Source organism: Leopardus geoffroyi, chromosome X (genome assembly GCF_018350155.1).
Source record: "Leopardus geoffroyi isolate Oge1 chromosome X, O.geoffroyi_Oge1_pat1.0, whole genome shotgun sequence".
Taxonomy (NCBI): domain Eukaryota; kingdom Metazoa; phylum Chordata; class Mammalia; order Carnivora; family Felidae; genus Leopardus; species Leopardus geoffroyi.
The window spans coordinates 55288425-55313691 of NC_059343.1; the positions used below are offsets into that span (position 1 = coordinate 55288425).

General features: G+C 37.1%; 1 protein-coding gene across 6 annotated transcripts in view; it reads right to left on the bottom strand.

The window, feature by feature from the left end:
* Window positions 1-25267, bottom strand: part of OPHN1 (oligophrenin 1) — a 618968-nt gene that overhangs the window by 65327 nt on the left and 528374 nt on the right. The window lies entirely within an intron of this gene.

Genomic DNA, 25267 nt, shown 5'->3' on the forward strand with positions numbered 1-25267 from the left:
AACTTTGAATATAATGTTAGCTGTGGGTTTGTCATATATGGCCTTTTTGATATTGAAGTACATTCTTTCTACACCTAATTTTTTGACAATTGTTATCATGAAATAATATTGATGAATATGCTTTTTCTGGATATATTGAAATTATCATATAATTTTTATCCTTCGTTCTATCAATGTGATGTGTCACATTTATTGTTTGTTATATAGAACTGTCCTTGTATCCATCCTAGGGATAAATCTCCATTGACCATGGTGTAAGATCCTTTTAATCTGTTGCTGAATTCAGTTTTCTAGTATTAATGTTGAGGATTTTTGCATCTATGTTCATCAGGGTTACTGACCTACAGTTTTCCTGTTTCATATTATCCTCATTTGGCTTTGGTATCAAGGTAATGCTGACCTCATAAAAAGAGATATGATTATTCCCTCTTCTTAAAGTTTTTCCAATGGTTTAAGAAGGATTGGTATTAATTCTTCATTAATGTTTGGTAGAATTTTCCAGTGAAGACATTTGACTGTGAAACTTTTCTTGGTTGGGAGGTTTTTGATTGCTGATTTAATTTTCTTACTCATTATTGGTCCGGTCAGATTTCTTATTTCTTCATACTTCAGTCTTAGTAGCTTGTATGTTTCTAGAAATTTAGCCATTTCTTCTAGGTTATCAAATTTGTTGGCATTTAATTATTCACAGGTATCTCTTTAAGATTCTTTAGATTTCTGTGGTATCAGTTATAATGACTCCTCTTTTATTTATAATTTTATTTGAGCCTACTCTTTTTTCTTAGTCTAAATAAATGTCAATTTTGTTTATCTTGTAAAAAAAACACTTAATTTCTTTGAATTATTTTTCTATTTTTCTGGTCTTTATTCCCTTTATTTTCACTGTGATATTTACTTTTCCCTTTCTTCTGCCACCTTTGGCCTTATTTTGTTCTTTTTTCTAGTTCCTTGAAATTTAAAGCTAGGTTGTCTATTTGTGATCTTTCTTTTTTCTTAATGTAGGCATTGGACACTATAAACTTCCTTCTTAGAACAGCTTTTACTTTATCCCATAAGCTTTTGTATATGTATTTCTATTTTTATTTGTCTCATGATAATTTTTGTATTCCAATTTGATTTATTCTTTAATTGGTTTCCAAATATTTGTAATTTTATTCTATTTTTCCCCAGTTATTTATTTCTAGTTTCATACCATTTTGGTCAGAAAAGATACGTGGTACAACTTCAACCTTCTTAAATTTGTTAGGCTTTGTTTTGTGGCCCAATATATAATCTATCCTGGAGAATGTTCTGTGTGTGCTTTAAAAATGTGTATTCTTCTGCTGTTGAGTGGAATGTTAGGCATAGCTCTTTTAGGTCCATGTGGTCTATATTGTTGTTCAAGTCAACTATTTCCTTATTTTCCATATGAATGAGCGTTTTTAAAAGTAAGTTATTAAAATCCCCTACTATTATTTTATTGTTCTATTTCCCTCTTTATTTCTGTTAATATTTGCTTTGCATTGGATATTTTGTACATGTGTATTTACAATAGCTATATCCTTTGATAAATGACATAATAATTACTATATAATGACCATCTTTTTCTCTTTTGACAGCTTTTTGACATATAGTTCATTTTTCCTTATATATAGGTATTGTCATTCTTACTCTTTTGTGATTAACACTTACATAGAATACCATTTCTAGTCCTTCGTTTTTAGCTTATTTGTGTTCCTAATGCTAAAGTGAACCTCTTGTGGCCAAAATAGAGTTGGATCTTATTTTTTAATCTACTCGGACACTGTGTCTTTAATTGGAGAATGTAATCCATTTCCATTTAAAGTAACTACAGGCATAGCAGATATATTGCAGGTTTGGTTCCAGACCACTGAAATAAAGTGAATATTACAAGTAAAGCAAGTCAAATAAATATTTTGTTTCTCAGTACATAGAGAAGCTATGTTCATACTACACTACATTATATGAAATATACATATACATATGCACTACATTATGTGCAATGGCATTATGTCTAAAAAGACAATGTGCATACCTTAATTTAAAAATATTTTATTGAAGTGACTCACTGAGTAGAAGGGAAAGACCATAAATAAAAGTATGAAAAATAAGTATATCGGTAAAAATCAGTCAAGGTATTCACAAAATAATAGGATGTAAAATATGATACCAGATACCTAAAATGTTGGGAGGAGAGGAGTAAAGAATGGGTTCAAACTTAAGTGATGATCAAGTTAATATAGACTGCTATATGCAGAAGAGGTTATATATACAAAGGTAAACATATATCAAAAACCACTAATAACTATGCACACAATAAAGAGAAGTGAATCCAAGTATATCACTAAAGGAAACCATGAAAGAGCAAAAGAAGAATGGATCAGAGAAATAACTCCAAAACAAGTTACAAAATGGCACTAAATACATATCTATCAATAATTACTTTGAATGTAAATAGACTAAATGCTCCAATCAAAAGAAATAGGGTAGAAAAATGGATTTAAAAAACCAAGACCCATCTATATGCTGTCTACAAGAAATTCATTTCATACCTAAAGACATCTGTAGATTGAAAATGAGGGGATAGAGAAATATTTATCATTAAAATAGATGTCAAAAGGAAGCCATAGTAACAGTACTTATATCAGACAAAATAGACTTTAAAAAAGACTGTAACAAGAGACAAACAAGGACACTAAATAATAATAAAGGGGACCATCCAACAAGAGGATATAACAATTATAAATATGCACCCAACATGAGAGGGACCAAATACATGAAACAGTTAACAACAAAGGAACAAATCAATAGTATTACAATAATAGTAGGGTACTTTAAAACCACACTTATATCACTGGACAGATTATCCAATTAGAAAATCAACAAAGAAATCGTGGCTTTGAATGACACAGTGAATGAGATGGACATAACAGATATATTCAGAACATTCCACAAAAATAAAATACCAGAATACACATTCTTTTCAAGTGAACATGGGGCATTCTCCAGAATAAATCACATATTTTGCCAAGTGCATATAGAACATTCTCCAGAATAGATCACATATTATGCCACAAAACAAGTCTCAACAAATTAAAAACGATTTAAGTCATATGATGTATCTTTTCTGACAATGCTATGAAATTAAAAATCAATCAAAAGAGAAAATCTGGAAAAAGCACAAATACATGGAGGTTAAATAATATACTACTAACTAATAAATGGGTCAACCAATAGATCAAAAAAGAAATAAAAAATTACATGGAAACAAATGAAAATGAAACACAACAGTCCAAAAATCATTGGGATGTAGCAAAAGCAGTTCTAAGAGGGAAGTTTAGTGTAATACAGGCCTGTCTCTAAAAGAAAAATACTCAAACAACCTAACTCTACATATAAAGGGGCTAGAAAAAGAGGAAATAAAACCAAAACCCTAGCAGAAAGAAGGAAACAAAGATTAGAGCAGATACAAATGATATAGAAAAAAAAAAAAAAAACCTAAAAAAACCCCTATAAAACAGATCAATGGTTCTTTGAAAAGAAAAACAAAAATTGGTGAACCTTTTGCCATACTCATCAGAAAAAAGAGAGAGAGAGAGAGAGAGCGAGAGAGAGAGAGAGAAAGGACTCAAATAAATAAAACAATAAATGATGGAGGAGAAAGAGCAACCAACACCACAGAAATACCAACAAATGTCAGAGAATATTATGAGAAACTATATGCCAACAAATTGAACAACCTAGAGGAAATGGATAAATTCCTAGAAACATATAACCTACCAAAGCTGGATCAGGAAGAAACAGAAAACTGGAAGAGACCTATAACAAGCAAAGAAATTGAATCAGTAATAATAATAATAATAATAATAACCTCCCAAAAAACAGAAGTCCAGGACAAGACAACATTTAAAGAAGAGTTAATACCTATTCTCCAAATACTCCAAAAAATAGAAAAGGAAGGTAAACTTCCAAATTCATTCTATGAAGCCAGCATTACCATGGTACCAAAACCAGATAAAGACAGCACAAAAAAGAGAACTACAAACTGATATCTCTGTTGAACATAAATGCAAACATTCTCAACAAAATACTAGCAAACTGAATCCAACAATACATTTAAATAATCATTGACCACTATCAAGGGGGATTTATTCCAAGGACGGTTCAATGGTTCAATATTAGCAAATTAATCAATGTGATACATCACGTCAATAGAGGAAAGAACAAAAATCACATGATCATTTCAATAGATGCAGAAAAAAAAAACATCTGACAAACTACACACCCATTTGTGAAAACAACAACAACAACAACAAACCTCAACAAAGTAGGTCTAAAGGGAACATACCTTAACATAAATGTCTCATATGAAAAACTCACAGTGAATATCACACTCAATGCAGGGGGGGACTGAGAGAACTTTTCTCCTAAGATCATGAACAAGACAAGGATCTCCATTCTCACAAATTTTATTTAACATAGTACTAGAAGTCCTAGCCATAGCAGTCAGATGAGAAAAATAAATAAAAGGCATTCAAATTGGTAAGAAGTAAAATTTGCACTATTTCAAGATGACATGATATTATATAGAGAAAAATCTGAAGACTCCACCAAAAAACTGCTAGAACTGATAAATAAATTTAGTAAAGTTGCAGGATACAAAATCAATGTTCAGAAAAGTTGATACATTTCCACATAATAATAATGAAGCAGCAGAAGGAAAAATTAAGAAAACAATCCCATTTAAAATTGCACCAAAAATAATAAAGTAGGAAGGAATAAACTTAGCAAAAGAGATGAAAGCCCTGTACTCTGAAAACTGTAAAACACTGATTAAAGCACTGTTCTTTAGATGACACAAAGAAATGGAAAGACATTCCATGCTTAAGGACTGGAAGAATAAATATTGTTAAAATGTCTATACCACCCAAAACAATCTAGACATTTAATGCAATCCTTAACAAAACATCAGTGGTATTTCTCAAAGAACTGGAACAACCCTAAAATTTATATGGAATCACAAAAGACCCTGAATAGCAGCTATATCCAAAAGAATGAAACTGGACCAATTTCTTACACCATACACAAAAATAAACTCAGCATATATTAAACACTTAATGTGAGACCTGAAATCCTAAAAATCCTAGAAGAGAGCACAGGTAGTAATTTCTCTGACATTGGTCACAGCATCATTTTTGTAGATATGTCTCCTGAAACAAGGAAAATAAAAGCAAAAATAAAGTATTGGGAGTACATAAAAATAAAAGGTGCTGCACAGTGAAGGAAACAATCAGCAAAATTAAAAGGCAACCTGCTGAATGGGAGAAGATATTTGCAAATGACATATTCAAATAAGGGTTAGTATCCAAAATATATAAAGAACTAATACAATTCAACACCTAGAAAACAAATAATCCAATTAAAAATGGGCAGAATAAATGAAAAGACATTTCTTCAAAGAAGACACCCAGATGGCCAACAGACACATGAAAAGATGCTCAACATCACTCATCAGGAAAATGCAAATCAAAATTACAATGAGATATCATCTCAAACCTGTCAGAATGGCTAAAATTAAAAATAAAAGAAAGGATTGGCAAGGATGTTCAGAAAAAAAAACCTCATTCACTGCAGGTGGGAATGCAAACTTGTACAGCCACTGTGGAAAACAGTATGGAGGATCCTCAAAAAGCTAAAAATAGAACTTTCCTATGGTCCAGTAATCACATTACTGGGTATTTGTCCAAAGAATACAAAAACACTAATTCAAAGATACATGCACCCTTAAGTTTGTAGCAGCATTATTACAAGAGCAAAATTGTGGAAGCAGCGTAAGTGTCCCTTGATTGATGCATGGATAAGGAAGATGTGGTATATATACACAATGGAATATTACTCAGCCATAAAAGAGAGTGAAATTTTGCCATCTGCAATGATATGGATAGAGCTAGAGAGTATTTTGCTAAGGGAAGTCGGAGTCAGTCGGAGAAAGAAAAATACTATATGATTTCACTCATTTGTGTAATTTAAGAAACAAAACAATCCAGCAAAGGGAGGGGGAAGAGAGAGAAAGAGAGAGAGAGAGGTGCAGGCAAACCAAGCAACAGACTCTTAACTGTAGAGAATAAACTGTTACCAGAGGAGAGGTAGATGGGGGGATGGGTGGAAAAGGTGATTAGGATTAAGGAGTGCACTTGTGATGAGCACCAGGTGTTGTATATAAGTGTTGAATCACTATATTGTACACCTGAAACTAATATAACACTTTATGTTAACTATTTTGGAATTTAAATAAAAACTTAATAAAAAATGCTTTATTGCTTAACAAATGTCAACCATCACATGAGATTTCAGCAAGTCATAATCCTTATGCTGGAGGAGAGTCTGGGTTTATTGTTGATGGCTGCTGACTGATCAGGCTGGTGGTTGCTGAAGGTTGGGCTGGCTGTGGCAATTTGGTACTTTTTTTAATATAATTTATTGTCAAGTTAGCTAACATAAAGACTATACAGTATGTTATTGGCTTCGGGAGTAGGTTCCCATGATTCATCACTTACATACAACACCAAGTACTCATACCAACAAGTACCCTCCTTAAAGTCCACTGCCCATTCCCCTCCCCCCCCCGCACCCCCTCCATCAGTCATCAGTTTGTTCTCTATATTTAAGAGTCCCTTATGTTTTGATTCACTCTCAGTTTGTAACTGTTTTTTCCTTCCCTTCCCCCATGGTCTTCTGTTAAAATTCCTCAAATTCCACATATGAGTGAGAACATATGATATCTGTCTTTCTCTGATCGACTTATTTCACATAGCATAATACCCTCCAGTTCCATCCACGTTGTTGCAAGTGGCAAGATTTCATTCTTTTTCATTTCCAAGCAGTATTCCATTGTGTGTGTGTGTGTGTGTGTGTGTGTGTGTGTACCATACTAATTTTATCCATTCATCAGTTGATGGACATTTGGGCCCTTTCCATAATTTAGCTATTGTTGATAGCACATTGGGGCACCTGTGCCCCTATGAATCAGCACTCCTGTATCCTTTAGACAAATTCCTAGTAGTGCTGGGTCATACAGTAATTCTATATTTAATTTTTACTATTTATTTTTTATTTATTTTTAATACTTTGAGGAACCTCCATACTGTTTTCCAGAGTAGTTACACCAGTTTGCATTCCCACCAATAGTGTAAGAGAGTTCCCCTTTCTCCACCTCCTTGCCAACATTTTTTGTTTCATGTGTTCTTAATTTTAGCCATTCTGAAGAAGTGAGAGGTGATATATTTCATTGTAGTTTTGATTTATATTTCCCTGATGATGAGTGACATTGAACATCTTTTCATGTGTCTGTTAGCCATCTGGATGTCTTCTTTGGAAAAGTATCTGTTCATGTCTTCTGGCCATTTCTTCACTGGATTATTTGTTTTGTGGGTGTTGAGTTTGGTAAGTTTGTTATAGATTTTGGATACTAACCCTGTATACAATATGTTATTTGAAAATATCTTATCCCATTCCGTTGGTTGCCTTTTAGTTTTGTTGTTTCCTCTGCTGTACAGCTTTTATCTTGATGAGGTCCCAATAGTTCATTTTTGCTTTTAATTCCCTTGCCTTTGGAGACATGTCAAATAAGAAGCTGCTGTGGCTGGGATAAAGAGGTTGTTGCCTCCTTTCTCCTCCAGGATTTTGTGTTTTCCTGTCTCACATTTAGGTCTTTCATCCGTTTTGAGTTTATTCTTGTTTATGGTGTAAGAAGGTGGTCCAACTTCATTCTTCTGCATCTGCTGTCCCATTCTCTCAGCACCACTTGCTAAGGAGACTCTTCCATTGGATATTCTTTCCTGCTTTGCCAAAGATTAGTTGGACATACATTTGTGGGTCCAGTTTTGGGTTATCTATTCTGTTATATTGGTCTATGAGTCTGTTTTTGTGCCCATACCATGGTGTCTCGATGATTATGTCCTTGTAGTACAGGCTAAAGTCCAGGATCTTGATGCTTCTAGCTTTGGTTTCTTTTTCAACATTACTTTGGCTATTTGCGGGTTTTTTTTTTTTTGGTGGTTCCATACAAATTTTAGGATTGTTTATTCTAGTTATGAGAAGAATGCTGGTGTTATTTTGATTGTGATTGCATTGAATGTGTATATTGCTTTGGGTAGTATTGATATTTTAACAATATTTGTTCTTCCAATCCATGAATGTGGAATGTTTTTCCATTTCTTTGTGTCTTTTTCAATTTCTTTCATAAGTTTTTCTATAATTTCCAGGATACATATCTGTTACCTTTTTGGATAGGTTTATTCCTACGTATTTTATGGTCCTTAGTGCAGTCGTAAATGGAATCAATTCCTTGATATCTCTTTCTATTGCTTCATTATTGGTGTATAGAAATGCAACAAATTTCTGTACATTGATTTTATATCCTGCAACTTTGCTGAATCCATGTATCAGTCATAGTAGTTTTTTTGGTGGAGTATTTTGAGTTTTCAATGAAGAGTATCATGTCATCTGCAAAAAGTGAAAGTTTGACTTCTTTGACAATTTTGATGCTTTTTATTTCATTTTGTTGTCTGATTGCTGAGGGTAAGACTTCCAACACTATGTTAAACAACAATAGTGAGAGTGGACATCTCTGTCATGTTCCTGATCTCAGGGGGAAAGCTCTCAGTTTTTCCCCATTGAGGATGATATTAGTGGTGGGACTGTCACATATGGCTTTTATGATATTAAGGTATGTTCCTTCTATCCCGACTTTCTCAAGGTTTTTTTTTTTTTTATCAAGAAAGGATGCTGTATTTTGTCAAATGCTTTTTATTGCATCTATTGACAGGATGTTTCTTATCTTTTCTTCTACTAATGTGATGCATCACATTGATTGATTTGCAGATATTGAACCATCCCTGCAGCCCAGGAATGAATCCCACATGACCATGGTGAATAATTCTTTTAATATACTGTTGAATTCGATTTGCTACTATCTTCTTCTGAATTTCTGCATCCATGTTCATCAGGGATATTGGCCTGTAATTCTCCTTTATAGTGGGGTCTTTGTCTGCTTTTGGGAATCAAGGTAATGCTGGCTTCATAGAATGAGTCTGGAAGCTTTCCTTCCATTTCAAGTTTTTGGAACAGCATGAGAAGAACAGGTATTAACTCTGCTTTAAATGTCTGGTAGAATTCCCCTAGGAAGCCATCTGGCCCAGAACTCTTATTTGTTGGGAGACTTGATAACTGATTCAATTTTTTTTTGCTGGTTATGGCTTTATTCAAATTTTCTATTTCTTCCCGTTTGAATTTTGTTAGTGTGTGGGTGTCAACGAATTTGTCCGTTTCTTCCAGATTGTCCAGTTTATTGGAATGTAATTTTTCATAGTATTCTCTAATATTTGTTTGTATTTTTGTGGTGTTGGTTGTGATCTCTCCCCTTTCATTAGTGATTTTACCTATTTGGGTTCTCTCTCTTTTCTTTTTGAGAAATCAGGCTAGGGGTTTATCAATTTTGTTTATTCTTTCAAAAAACACTTATTAGATTCATTGATATGTTCTACTGTTTTTCTGAATTCTATATTGTTTCTGCTCCAATCTTTATTATTTCTCTTCTTCTGCTGGCTTTGGGGTTTCCTTGCTGCTCTGCTTCTAGTTCTTTAGGTGTAAGGTTAGGTTCTGTATCCAAATACAGATTTTTATTGCTTCTTGAGATAGATCTGAATTGTAACATATTTTATTCATAGAATGGCCTTTGCTGCATCCCAAAGTGTTTGCATTGTCATATTTTCATTTTTATTTGCTTCTGTTTATGTTTTTAATTTCTTCTTTAATTTCCGGGTTCACCCATTCATTCTTTAATAGGGTGGTCGTTAACTTCCATGAATTTGGAGGCTTCCCAAATTTTTTCTTGTTGTTGATTTCATGTTTCATAGTGTTGTGATGTTAAAATATGCATGGTATGATCTCAATCCTCTTATATTTTGTGACCCAGTATGTGATCTATTTTGGAGACTGTTCAATGTGCACTCAAGAAGAATGTATATTCTGCTGTTTGGGATGAAAAGTTCTGAATATATCTGTCAAGTCCATGTGGTCCAGTGTATCATTCAAGGCCATTGTTTCTTTATTGATTTCCTGCCATATGATCTGTCCATTGTTGTAAGTGGAGTATTAAAGTCACCTACAATTACAGTATTATTATCAATAAGTTTGCTTAGGTTTGTGATTGACATATATTTGGGCTTAAAAGTTGGGGGCATAAACATTCACAGTTATTAGCTCTTATTGATGGATAGACCCCTTAATTATGATATAAGGCCCTTCTTCATCTCTTGTAACAGTCTTTAATTTAAAGTCTAGTTTGTCTGATATAAGTATGGCCATCATGGCTTTCTTTTGACATCCATTAGCATGACAGATTGTTTTCCATCCCCTCACCTTCAATCTGCAGGTGTCCTCAAGTCTATAATGAGTCTTTTGTAGACTGGCTGTGGGAATTTCTCAAAATAAGACAATCATGAAGTTTGCTGCATTGACTGACATTTCCTTTCACAAACCATTTCTCTTTAACATGCAATGCTCTTTGATGGCATTTTACCCACAGTAGAGCTTATTTTTTTCCTGATAAATATGGAGTTTATTGGTATTGTTTGGTATAACTTTATCCCAATCCGGGCGTGTTAACAATCCTTTAAAAATCATGCTACATTACTTTGGAGGAAGATACCTCCAGCTTAACGTGTTTAATGTCAGATAATTGTAATCTTTTAAAACATTTTTCACTGCCTCTGATTTTTACCACAGTGAGCATCAGTCTAATGTCAATGTGAATGTACATTAACCAGGTAATGGCTTTCTAAAGTGATTCCTTCACAGATAGCAAATGGCATAATCCTGGAACTGTGTATGAGAGGCAAAAGGGAAGCTGTGTGTGCTGCCAATATTTTATGGATTACCTCCCTCTTGTAAGTAGTGTCCACTCTTTTTTTATTAAAATTTTTTTAATGTGTATTTATTTTTGACAGAGAGGGAGACAGAGCATGAGCGTGGGAGGGGTAGAGAGAGAGGGAGACACAGAATCCAAAGCAGGTTACAGGCTCTGAGCTGTTAGCACAGAGCCTGACGTGGGGCTTGAACTCACAGACCATGAGATCATGACCTGAGCCGAAGTCAGATGCCCAACCGACTGAGCCACCCAGGCACCCCAAGCAGTGTCCACTCTTTGATTAACAATTGCAAATGACCCAACTGGAGAGAACACTCAAGAGAATAAGCAAAGAGAACTGGAAAGCTATGAAAATGCAATGCCTGGCTGAGCCCTGAGGGGCATCCTAGGTTGGATGTGTTGATCACAATGACCATGATATTGTTGTACAGAGGCTGACATGGACACCAGGAAGGGGGGACATTGAAGGCAGATGAGAAATAGATGTGACTGCATCCTAGAAACCTCCCAAAACACACTTTGGGTGTTGGTGGGGTTATTTTGTGTGAAACTTGACCTCAATCTGTCTCACACTGAGCTAAGGAAATAAGTATAACAGGGAGTTTTCCTGTTTCTTGATTTCTCCTATATCTGGGTTTACAGTTAGGTGGAAGACAACTTTAAAGTGAACACGGCAAGCTTCCTTATGGTGGTGGTATTCAGAAAGGAAGAATGAAAGAATAAGCTGGCCTGAAACAGTGCACACTAACATGGTCAGGAGAACTTAGAACCCGTGTGAGCCTTTTTTACCCAGGGAATGAATGTATTCCTGCTACTTTTCTCTGTTTCATAAACTTTCCTGTGGCTTTGGCTCACCACTTTTACATAAGACCATATTGCAAGAGTTGCACGGGCAAACTAATTGCACATTCAGTTTGTTACCATATGCAAGTACTGTGCCAATACATTTATGTGGTAAGTAGGAGGCTGAGAATATCCCAAAAGCCCAGGCAGCCATTGGCTGCCAAGTAAGACAATCTCTCAAGGAACTCAGCAGCAGTCATGCTCAGTAAGGGCCACTCACTTATTCAAGACTCCTTGATGTGGAGGGCACCAAAGAAGTCAATCTATCCTTCTAGTTGACACTCTTCCAGTTAATACAGTTCTTCATGATTTTTCAACCTGTGTCCCCCTGTCAGATACTTTCTTTAACATTAATGGTGACTTCTTTTGCAGACATTCACTTAGCATCTCTTTTAGTCTCTGTGATCTGAAGGCTATTATGTTTCTGGGTCAGAGAGCCTGAGTTGAGGCTCTGGGGATTCAAGCACTGGGTTCCACAGCTCATCTTCTTCTCTGGGGCCATAGATCAGGGCATACCATTGAAAGACAGTCCATCTTCCAACACACCTGCATGCAGGCCACTGACTTCATAGCCATTGTCAGTGGCAGAGACATCAGGTGGCACACCCAATTTGGTGTAGGTAAGTCAGGTGGACTCAGACTCCCTGGTCCAGCTCTTGTAGTAACAGGACTTGCTGCATTGACCCAACTCCTACCACAGCTTATGCTCCCATGCTGCCAGTGTGCCCTGTGACTGGAGAGCTCAAGGCTCCAAAGGTGCTTAGCCCCTGTGGTGCATCCCAGGCCCCCAATCAGGTAGCAGTGGCTGTGACTTCAGGTCCCTGTGCCCGCCTGTGCAACAGTCAGGCACCCAGCTCCTCCCTCATCTGTTGAAGTTTTATCCTGAGATTGCAGCAATTCAGTCACTTCCAATTATAATTCTCTTACTATCTCCACCACATCTGCAGTTACTTCCTCCACTGAAATTTTGAACCCTTCAATGTCATCCATGAGGGTTGGAATCAACTTCTTTAAAACTCCTGTTAATGTTGACTTTTTGGCCTCTTCCCATGACCAAAAATGTTCTTAATGGCATCTAGAACGGTGTTTTCTTTCCAGAAAGTTTTCAACTTACTTTGCCCAGGTCTGTCAGAAGAATCACTCTGTATGACAGCTATAGCATTACAAATGTATATCTTAAAGAATAAGACTTGAAAGTTAGTATTACTCCTTGATCCAAGGGCTGCAGAATGGGTGTCATGTTAGCAGGCATGAAAACAACATAAATCTTATTGTACATCTCTAACATACACAGCTTTTGGGTGACCACTGGATACTGACAATGAGCAGTAGTATTTTGATAGTATTCTTTTTCTCAGTGTATGCCTCAATAGTGGGCTTAAAATACTCAGTAAACCATCTGTTTATAAAAACAGATGTGGTGTCATCCAGACTTTCTTGTTCCATTTATAGTGCACAGGCAGAGTAGATTTAGTGTAATACTGAAGACTGCCTTAGGATTTTTGGAATTGTAAATGAGCATTGGTCTCAACCTAATGGCACCAGCTACATTAGCCCATAACAAGAGTTAGCCTATCTTTTGAAGCCAAGCATTGATTTATTCTCATCTAGCTATGCTACATGGCATCTCCTTCCAATATAAGGTTGTTTCATCTACACTGAAAATCTGTTGTTTAGTGTTGCCACCTTCACTAATTATCTTATCTAGATCTGGATGACTTGATGCAACTTCTACATCAGTGCTTGCTTCTTCACCTTCCTCTTTTATGTTATGGCAATGGCTTTTCTCTTTAAACCTCATGAACCAAAGAATATCCAATGGAATAAAGACAGTCTCTTCAGCAAATGGGAAAACTGGACAGTGACATGCAGAAGAATGAATCTGGAACACCTTCTTACACCATACACAAAAATAAATTCAAAATGGATGAAAGACCTAAATGTAAGACAGGATGCCATGAAAATTCTTGAGGAGAAAACAGGCAAAAACCTCTTTGACCTTGACTGTAGCAACTTCTTACTCAACACGTCTCCAGAGGCAGGGAAAACAAAAGCAAAAATGAACTACTGGGACCTCATCAAAATAAAAAGCTTCTGCACAGTGAAGGAAACAATCAGCAAAACTAAAAGGCAAGTGACAGAATGGGAGAAGATATTTGCACATGACACATCAGATAAAGGGTTAGTATACAAAATCTATAAAGAACTTATCAAACTCAACACCCAAAAAACAAATAATCCAGTGAAGAAATGGGCAAAAGACACGAATAGACACTTCTCCATAGAAAACATCCAGATGGTCAACCAACACATGAAAAAATGCTCAACATCACTCATCATCAGGAAAATACAAATGAAAACCACAATGAGCACCTTACACGTGTCAGAATAGCTAACATGAACAACTCAGACAACAACAGATGTTGGCAAGGATGCAGAGAAAGAGGATCTCTTTTGCATTTTTGGTGGGAATGCAAGCTGGTGCAGCCACTCTGGAAAACAGTATGGAGGTTCCTCAAAAAACTAAAAATAGAACTACCCTATGACTCAGCAATTGCACTACTACGTATTTATCCAAGGGATACAGGTGTGCTGTTTTGAAGGGACACTTGCACCCCCAATGTTTATAGCAGCACTAGCAACAATAGCCAAAGTATGGAAAGAGCCCAAATGTCCATCGATTTTTGAATGGATAAAGAAGATGTGGTATATATATACAATGGAGTATTACTCGGCAATCAAAAAGAATGAAATCTTGCCATTTGCAACTACTTGGATGGAAGTGGAGGGTATTATGCTAAATGAAATTAGTCAGTAAGAGAAAGACAAAAATCATATGACTTCACTCATATGAGGACTTTAAGAGATGAAACAGATGAACATAAGGGAAGAGAAGTAAAAATAATGTAAAAACAGGGAGAGGGACAAAACATAAGAGACTCTTAAATATGGAGAACAAAATAGAAGGTTACTGGAGTGGTTGTGGGAGGGGGGATGGGCTAAATGGGTAAGGGGCATTAAGGAATCTACTCCTGAAATCATTGTTACACTTTATGGTAACTAATTTGGATGTAATTTAAAAATAAATAAATAAATAAATAAATAAATAAATAAATAAAATTAAAAACAAAAAAATCCTCATGAATGAACCTCTGATAGTTTCAAACTTTTCTTTTCACCTTCCTCGCTTCTCTTAGTCTTTATAGAATTGAAGAGAGAGTTAGGGCATTGCTCTTGATTAGGCTTTGGCTTAAGGGAATGTTATGGCTATTCTGATCTTCTATCCAAATGAATGAAACTGTCTCCATATCAGCAAGAAGGCTGTTTCGCTTTCTTATCATTCATTTATTCACTGGGGTAGCATTTTCTATTTCCTACATTTTGTTTTGTTTTGTTTTTGCATTCAGAACATGGCTGTTTGGCACAAGAAGCCTAGCTTTCAGCCTATCTTAGCTTTCAACATGCTTTCCTCACTAAGCTTAATTATTTCTAGCTTTGATTTTAAATGAGAAATCTTCAACTCTTTCTTTCACTTAAATACTTGCAGGTTATTGTAGGGCTATTTAATTGGACTCATTTCAGTATTGCTGTGTCTCAGAGAAGAATGATGAGAGGAATAGATATGGGGGAATGGCCAGCTGATAAAGCAGTCAGAACACAACATTTATCAATTAAGTTTGCCATCTTATATGAAAACTATTAATGGTGCCTCAAAACAAATACAATAGTAACATCAAAGATCACTGATCATATATCACTGTAACAAATATGACAATAATTAAATAGTTCAAAATATCGCAAAAATTACCAAAATGTGATACAGAGACATGAAGTGAGCAAATGCTGTTGGGGAAAACAATGATGCCAATAGAGTTGCTAAATACAGGGCTGCCACAAACCTTCTATTCATAAACAACAACAACAACAACAACAACAACAACAAAAACAACACAGTACTTGTGAAATGCAAATAAAGTGAAGGACAGTAAAATGAAGTATGCCTATATTGGTAGTTAAGAACTTACTATTGGCATTTTGTTAATTGTTTCTCATTCCTTTGTTTTCCATTTCTCCTGTTTGCTATCTTTCCTGGTGATTTTTTTGTAGTGTATACTTTGACTCCTTTCTCCTTATCTTTTGCGTATCTACTACAGATTTTGTATTTGTGAGTATCATAAAGTTCAAAACTTTGTACAGTTATAGCCATTGATTTAATCTAATAACAAAGTAACTTTGTTTACAAAATCTCTGCACTTGGATATAGAGAAGATGGAGGTGTAGGAGGACGGTGGGCTCACCTCATTCCGCTGACCACTTATATTCCACACATAGCTGCCTAGAAATAACCCAGAAAACAGTCAGAAGACTAGCAGAACAGACTCTCCAGAGCCAAGCATAGACAAGAGGCCCACAGAAGAGGGTGGGAAGGGCAGAGAGGCGTGCGTGCTACAAGGACTGGTGGGAGGACAGCCAGGGTGGTGGAGGGGCAGCCTGCCCAGCAAGGCGGAATCCCTGAGTCTAGCTTGCAAAAGTGGAGGGGCCAGACTCCATGAGTTCTGACAGCCAGCAGGACTTAACACCTGGAATGTTATAAGTCAACAGCTCTGCTCAGATAGCGGGAGGGCAAGAGGACACCAGGAAAGAGAGGTGTTGAGCCCTGGAGACAGAGATCAGCTCACTGGGGAACAAAGGCGCTGGCCAGCACCATCTCCCTCTCCCATCCCCCAAACTAAATCCCAAAGGGAACCAGTTCCCATCACCAAATGTGCTTGCACCTCACAAACACCCAATGCTGTGCTTCTGTGGATCCATCCCTCTGAAGAGTCTACCTGCCTCCCTCACGGTGCTGCAAGGCACCTCCCTCAGGGGACCACTGAACACAAAGCAAGCTAAGCCTGAGCCTCCTGCCCCTGTGCACCTTGTAGATCCACACCAGATCCCATCAGAGCAGCACCACAGCCTGGCAGTGTGCAAGTAGCCCAGACAGGGGCCACACCAGTCCACAGTGAGCCCTATCTCTGGGAGAGGGGAAGATAAGGTACACACCAGTCTGATTGTGGCCCCAGCGGTGGGCAGGGGGAAGACATCAGGTCTGACTGTGGCCCTGCCCACCAACACAAGTTACACCAGACAGCATAGGGCAAGTTCCCTGCTGTTCCCCGCCACCCCAGGGATTGTCCAAAATGACAAAATAGAAGAATTCTCCTCAAAAGAAACTCCAGGAAGTAGCGACAGCTAACGAATTGATCAAAACCGAAGTTAGCAATATAATGGAACAAGAATTTAGAAAAATAGTCATAAAAATAATCGCTGGGCTTGAAAAAAGTATAGAGGACAGCAGAGAATCTATTGCTACAGAGATCAATGGACTCAGAAATAGTCATGAGGAGCTGAAAAATGCTATAAATAAGGTGCAAAATAAAATGGAGGCAACCACAGTCTGGATTGAAGAGGCAGGGGAGAGAATAGGTGAATTAGAAGATAAAATTATGGAAAAAGAGGAAGCTGAGAAAAAGAGAGATAAAAAATATCCAGGAGTATGAGGCGAGAATTAGAGAACTAAGTGATGCATCAAAAGGAACAATATTCGGGGCGCCTGGGTGGCACAGTCGGTTAAGCGTCCGACTTCAGCCAGGTCACGATCGCGGTCCGTGAGTTCGAGCCCCGCGTCAGGCTCTGGGCTGATGGCTCAGAGCCTGGAGCTTGTTTCTGATTCTGTGTCTCCCTCTCTCTCTGCCCCTCCCCGTTCATGCTCTGTCTCTCTCTGTCCCAAAAATAAATAAACGTTGAAAAAAAATTTTAAAAAAAGGAACAATATTCGTATAATAGGAATTACAGAAGAAGAGACAGAGAAAGGGGTTGAAGGTGTACCTGAACAAATCATAGCTGAGAACTTCCCTGATCTGGGGAAGGAAAAAAGCATTGAATTCCAAGAGGCACAGAGAAGTCCCTTCAGACATAACTTGAATCGAACTTCTGCATGACATATAGTGAAACTGGCAAAATACAAGGATACAGAGAAAATTCTGGAAGCAGCTAGGGATAAACAGGCTCTAACATATAAAGGGACACCTATAATACTCGTGGCAGACCTATCTACTGAAACTTGGCAGGCCAGAAAGGAATGGCAGGAAATCTTCAATGTGATGAACAGAAAAAAATATGCAGCTGAGAATCCTTTATTCAGCAAGTCTGTCATTTAGACTAGAAGGAGAGATAAAGGTCTTCCCAAACAAACAAAAACTGAAGGAATTCATCACCACTAAACCATCCCTACAAGAGATCCTAAGGAGGATTCTATGAGTGAAATGTTGCAAGGACCACAAAGTACCAGGGACATCACTGCAAGCATGAAACCTACAGACATCACAGTGACTCTAAACCCATATCTTTCTATAATAACACTGAATGTAAATGGACTAAATGCTCCAACCAAAAGACATAGGGTATCAGAATGGATAAAAAAAAAAAAAAGACCCATCTATTTGCTTTCCACAAGAGACTCATTTTAGACTTGAGGACACCTTCAGATTGAAAGTGAGGGGATGTAAAACTATCTATCATGCTACTAGAAGTCAAAAGAAAGCTGTAGTAGCCATACTTATAACAGACAAACTAGACTTTAAATTAAAAGCTGTAGCAAGAAATGAAGAAGGGCATTATATAATAATTACAGGGTCAATCCATCAGGAAGAGCTAAAAATTATAAATGTCTATTCACTGAATATGGGATCCCCCAAATATATAAAACAATTAATCACAAACATAAGCAACCTTATTGATAAGAATGTGGTAATTGAAGGGGAAGTTAATACCTTACTTACAACAATGGATAGATCATCTAGACACAGGATCAATAAAGAAACCAGGGCCCTGAATGACACATTGGATCAGATGGACTTGACAGATCTATTTAGAACTCTGCATCCCAAAGCAACAGAATATACTTTCTTCTTCAGTGCACATGCAATATTCTCCAAGATAGATCACATACTGGGTCACAAAACAGCCCTTCATAGGTATAAAAGAATTGGGATCATACCATGCACACTTTCAGACCACAATGCTATGAAGCTTGAAATCAACCACAGGAAAAAGTCTGGAAAACCTCCAAAAGCATGCAGGTTAAGAATACACTGCGGAAGAATGAATGGGTCAACAAGGCAATTAGAGAAGAAATTTAAAAATATACAGAAACAAATGAAAATGAAAATACAACAATGCAAACATTTTCGATGTAGCAAAGGCAGTCTTAAGAGGAAAATACATTGCAATCCAGGCCTATCTCAACAAACAAGAAAAATCCTGCATACAAATCTAACAACACACCTAAAGGAACTAGAAGCAGAAGGGCAAAGACACCCCAAACCCAGCAGAAGAATAGAAATAAGAAAGAGCAGAATAGAAATTAAAAATATAGAATTCAAAAAAAAAACAGTACAGCAGATCAAAGAAACCAAGAGTTGTTTTTTTTTTTAAAAATAAACAAAATTGATAAACCTCTAGCCAGGCTTCTCAAAAAGAAAAGGGAGATGACCCAAATAGGTAAAATCATGAATGAAAGTGGAATTATTACAAACAATCCCTCAGAAATGCAAGTAATTATCAGGGAATACTATGAAAAATTATATGCCAACAACTTGGACAACCTGGAAGAAGTGGACAAATTCCTAAGCACCCACACATTTCCAAAACTCAAACAGGAAGAAATAGAAAACTTGAACAGACCCATAACCAGCGAAGAAATTGAATCAGTTATCAAAAATCTTCTATCAAATAAGAGTCCAGGACCAGATGGCTTCCCAGGGGAATTCTACCAGACATTTAAAGCAGAGATAATCCCTGTCCTTCTCAAGCCATTCCACAAAATAGAAAAGGAAGGAAAACTTTCAGACTCATTCTATGAAGCCAGCATTACTTTCATTCTGAAACCAGACAGAGACCCAGCAACAACAACAAAAAAACACAACTACAGGCCAATATCCCTGATGAATATGGATGCAAAAATTCTCAACAAGACACTAGCAAATCGAATTCAACAGCATATAAAAAGAATTATTCACCACAATCAAGTGGGATTCAGTCCTGGGATGCAGGGCTGGTTCAACATTCACAAAAAAATCAATGTGATACATCACATTAATAAAAGAAAAGAAAGGAACCATATGATCCTGTCAATTGATGCAGAAAAATCATTGGACAAAATTCAGCATCCTTTCTTAATAAAAACCCTCGAGAAAGTCGGGAGAGAAGGAACATACTTAAACATCATCAAAGCCATTTATGAAAAGCCCACAGCTAATATGATCCTCAATGGGGAAAAACTGAGAGCTTTCCCCCTGAGATCAGGAACACGATATGGATGTCCACTCTCACCACTGTTGTTTAACATAGTGTTGGAAGTTCTAGCATCAGCAATCAGACAACAAAAGGAAATCAAAGGCATCAACATTGGCAAAATGAAGTCAAGCTTTCACTTTTTGCAGATCACATGATATTACACATGGAACCCGATAAATTCCACCAAAAATCTGCTAGAACTGATACATGAATTCAGCAAAGTCGCAGGATACAAAATCAATGTACAGAAATCAGTTGCATTTTTATACACTAATAATGAAGCAACAGAAAGACAAATAAAGAAACTGACCCATTCACAATTGCACCAAGAATCATACAATATCTCGGAATAAGCCTAACCAAGATGTAAAAGATCTGTATGCTGAAAACTATAGAAAGCTTATGAAGGAAACTGAAGAAGATAAAAAAAATAGAAAAACATATTCCATGCTCATGGATTGGAAGAGTAAATATTGTTAAAATGTCAACACTACCCAAAGCTATCTACACATTCAATGCAATCCCAACCAAAATTGCACCAGCATTCTTCTTAAAGCTAGAACAAGCAATCGTAATATTTGCATGGAACCACAAAAGACCCTGAATAGCCAAAGTAATTTTGTAGAAGAAGACCAAAGCAGGAAGCATCACAATCCCAGACTTTAGCCTCTACTGCAAAGCTGTAATTATCAAGACAACATGGTATTGGCACAAAAACAGACACATAAACCAATGGAATAGAATAGGGACTGTAGAATTGGATGCACAAAAGTATGGCCAACTAATCTTTGACAAAGCAGGAGCAATATCCAATGGAAAAGAGACAGTCTCTTTAACAAATGGTGCTGGGAGAACTGGACAGCAACATGAAGAAGGTTGAAACTAGACCCCTTTCTTACACCACTCACAAAATTAAACCTAACATTGATAAAGGACTTTAATGTGAGACAGTAAACCATCAAAATCCTAGAGGAGAAAGCAGGAAAAAAATCTCTCTGACCTCAGCCGCAGCAATTTCTTACTTGACACATCCCCAAAGGCAAGGGAATTAAAATCAAAAATGAACTATTAGGACCTCATGAAGATAAAAAGCTTCTGCACTGGAAAGGAAACAATCAACAAAACTAAAAGGCAACCAACGGAAGGGGAAAGGTATTTGCAATTGATATATTGGACAAAGGGCTAGTATCCAAAATCTATCAAGAACTCATCAAACTCCACACCCGATAAACAAATAATCCAATGAAGAAATGGGCAGAAGACATGAATAGACACTTCTCTACAGAAGACATCCAGATGGCCAACAGGCACATCAAAAGATGCTCAAGGTCGCTCCTCATCAGGGAAATACAAATCAAAACCACACTGAGATACCACATCATGCCAGTCAGAGTGGCTCAAATGAACAAATCAGGAAACTATAGATTCTGGAGAGGATGTGGAGAAATGGGAACCTTCTTGCACTGTTGGTGGGAATGCAAACTGGTGCAGCCTCTCTGGAATACAGTGCAGAGGTTCCTAAAGAAATTAAAAATAGATCTATGCTATGACCCAGCAATAGCACTGCTAGGAATTTACCCAAGGGATACAGGAGTACTGATGCATAGGGGCACTTGTATCCCAATGTTTACAGCAGAACTTTCAACAATAGCCAAATTATGGAAAGAGCCTTAATGTCCATCAACGGATGAATGGATACAGAAATTGTGGTTTATATACACAATGGAATACTATGTGGCAATGAGAAAGAATGAAATATGGCCCTTTGTAGCAACGTGGATGGAACTGGAGAGTGTTATGCTAAGTGAAATAAGTCATACAGAGCAAAACAGATACCATATGTTTTCACTCTTATGTGGATCCCGAGAAACTTAACAGAAGACCATGGGGGAGGGGAAGGGAAAAAAAAGTTTAGAGAGGGAGGGAGCCAGAACATAAGAGACTCTTAAAAACTGAGAACAGAGTGTTGATGGGGGGTAGGAGGGAGGGGAAAGTGGGTGATGGGCATGGAGTAGGGCACCTGTTGGAATGAGCACTGGGCGTTGTATGGAAACCAATTTGACAATAAATTTCATATTAAAAAACAACAACAAAACAAAATCTCCGCACTTGACTACAGTTCAACTTCTTCTCCCTCTACATTTTATGTTATTGATGTCATACTTTATATCTTTTTAAATTTTGTATTTACTAAAAATTACTAGAGCTCTATTCATTTTTAATACTTCTGTATTTTAACTTTTGTACTAGAGTTAAAAGTGATATACACATTAAGGAAAATGTCAGAGAAAGACAAATACCATATGATTTCACTCATGTGGAATTTAAGAAACAAAACAAGCAAAGGGAAAAAATTTAGAGACAGACAAATCAAGAAACATACTCTTAATTATAGAGAACAAACTGATGTTTACCAGAAGGGAGTGGGGGATGGGTTAAATAGGTGATGGGGTTTAGGGAGTGCATTTGTCACGATGAGCATGGAGTGATGTATGGAAGTGTGGAATTACTATACTGTACATCAGAAACTGTCATAACGCTGTATGTTAGCTAACTGGAAATAAAATAAAAACTTTTAAAAAGTTATTTACCCATCAGTATTATACTATTAGAGTATTCTCAATTTGACTATATCTTCACTAATGAGTTTTATTCTTTCATGTTTTTTTCTTGTTAGTGTTCATTTGTCTCAACTTGAATAATCTTTTTTTTAGCATTTCTTATAAATTAGGTCTAGTGGTGATGGACTCCCTTAACTTTTGTATTTTTCTGGAAAAGTTTTCTCTCTTCTTCATTTCTGAAGGATTGTTTTGTCTGGTATATTATTCTTGGTTGGCAGGTTTTTAAAACTTCCTTTCAGTACTTTAAATATATCATCCCACTGTCCCCTGGCCTGCAAAGTTTGTGCTGAACAATTGCTCATAGTATTATGGGAGTTTGTTTTTTATTTACTTGTTTTTATTTCTATTTTTTTTGAGAGAGAGAGGAAGAGAGACAGAGAGAGAGAGCAAGGGAGGGGTAGAGGGAATGGGAGAGAGAATCTCAAGCGGATTCAACACTCTGTGCAGAGCCCAACATTGGGCTCAATCTCACGACTGTGAGATCATGACCTTAGCTAAAATGAAGAATCAGACACTTAACTGACTAAGCCACCCAGGCGTCCATGGGAGTTTCTTTGTATGTGATGACTCATTTCTCTCTTGTAGTGTTCAAAGTTCTCTGTCTTGGAATTTTGAGAATTTTATTATAATCTGTCTTGGTGAAAAATATGCTTAATCTATTTGGGTTTATTTGGGCTTTGATGATCTGGATGTTCATGTCCCTCTCTTATCTATGAAATTTCTCATTATTTTTTTTAAATAAGCTTTCTCTACCCTTCTTTCTTTGCTCCTTCCAGGACTCCCATGATACGTATATTCGTTTGTTAGACAATGTTGTGTAAGTCTCAAGTTTTTTTCACTTTTTTTCAATTATTTTTCTTTTTGTTCCTTGACTGGGTAATTTCAAGTGACCCATCTTTGAGCTCAATGATCCTTTCTTCTTCTTAGTGATAAAGCACTCTATTGAATTTTTCAGTGCACTCATTTTTCAGCTCCAGGTTTTCTGTTTGTTTTTTTCCCTATGGTTTCTATCACTTTCTTGAACTTCTTGTGTATTGTTTTCTTGATTTTATTTAGTGGTCAATCTGCATTGTCTTTTAGTTCACTCAGCATCTTACAGACAATTATTTGGAATTCTTTGTCTGACAGTTAATAGATCTCTACTTCTTTTGGGTGAGTTTCTGATGCTTTATTTTGCTCCTTTATTGGCGTCATTTCCCCTGGATATTCCTGGTTCTTGTGTCTTGTGGTCTTGTGTCGGTGGTTGTCTATTTGAAGATGTAGGCACATCTCCCTGTCATTACAGATGATTGGAAAGGAAAGCCCTTTAGAGTAAGAGCAAACAGAGATTTTGGGTGGCCCAGCTGATGGGCTACACAGGTGGGATCAGTGTTGGAGTCCTTGAGTAGGCTGGTCTGGTGCCTGGATCAGTTGGCCACACTTTCAGCCTGGATCTTCAGGGGCAAGCTTGCAATCTGGGACCAGGGGGCTGGTCTGGCACTGGGGCAGACCTGTAGTGTGGATCTACAGGAGGCCTGCCTGGAGGCTGGGTCTGTGGTTGCATTCTATAGGGTAGGGCTGCAGGGCCCAGGCTGGGGCCACAGGGACATCCTGGTGCTGTGTTAGTCCTGAAGCTTGGGGTTCCAAGTAATAACTGGGGCAGTCCTAGAGCCTAGGTCTGTGGGTGCTACCCTGGAGATGGATCAATGGAAGATGGGTAATTGGGTTCACTGGGGTGGGTCTGCTGCTGGGGTTGTGAAGTCAGGTGTTCACTTTACTCTCCTTCACCCATGCAGAGGTTGGCTATCTCTCTCTGTACTGTGCTGTGTGAGCTTGGGAGAGGGGTGATATGTTTAATATTAAAATGTCCTCCCTACCCTCTGCAATGCACTATTTCTTATTTCTTTGCTCCCCTCCGGTGCTGTAATCTCTCAGCTGGATTGTATAGTTCTTATGAAGGGATTTTCATGCATGAAAGTTTGCTCAAATTAAATTCACCATGGGGAAACAGCAAAGAAAACTCCTATTCAGTCAACTTGCTGAGATCACTCCTCCATGGAAACTAAACTTGAATTTAAAATCTGAGAGTATTCATGGTGCTTGGCTAGTTTAGTCGGTTAAGCATCCGACTTTAGTTTAGGTCCTGATCTCAACATTTATGAGTTCAAGCCCCGCATCAGGTTCTCTACTGTCAGCGCAGAGCCTGCTTCAGTTCTGTCTTCCTTTTTCACTGCCCCTTGCCCACTCTCTCTCTCTCAAAAATAAAAATAAAACATTAAAAAAAATGTCAGAAATTCAGAACGCATATTGTTCACCCATTTCAATGCACTGAGGTACATATCTTAGAACATTTTGGATCTTCCACTGTCTTCCTCAGGGATCATGGTATCTGGCTTTACATGTTCATCTCTGTCCTATCCACTAACGATTTCTCAGTGGCACAAATTTTGCAAACCTTGCTTTGCCTGGCTCAGGTACTAGAAAAAGTCTATATTTATATTGAGAAATATGGCTCCACTTCTGCTCTTCGATATATTTTTTGTGTCTAATCACT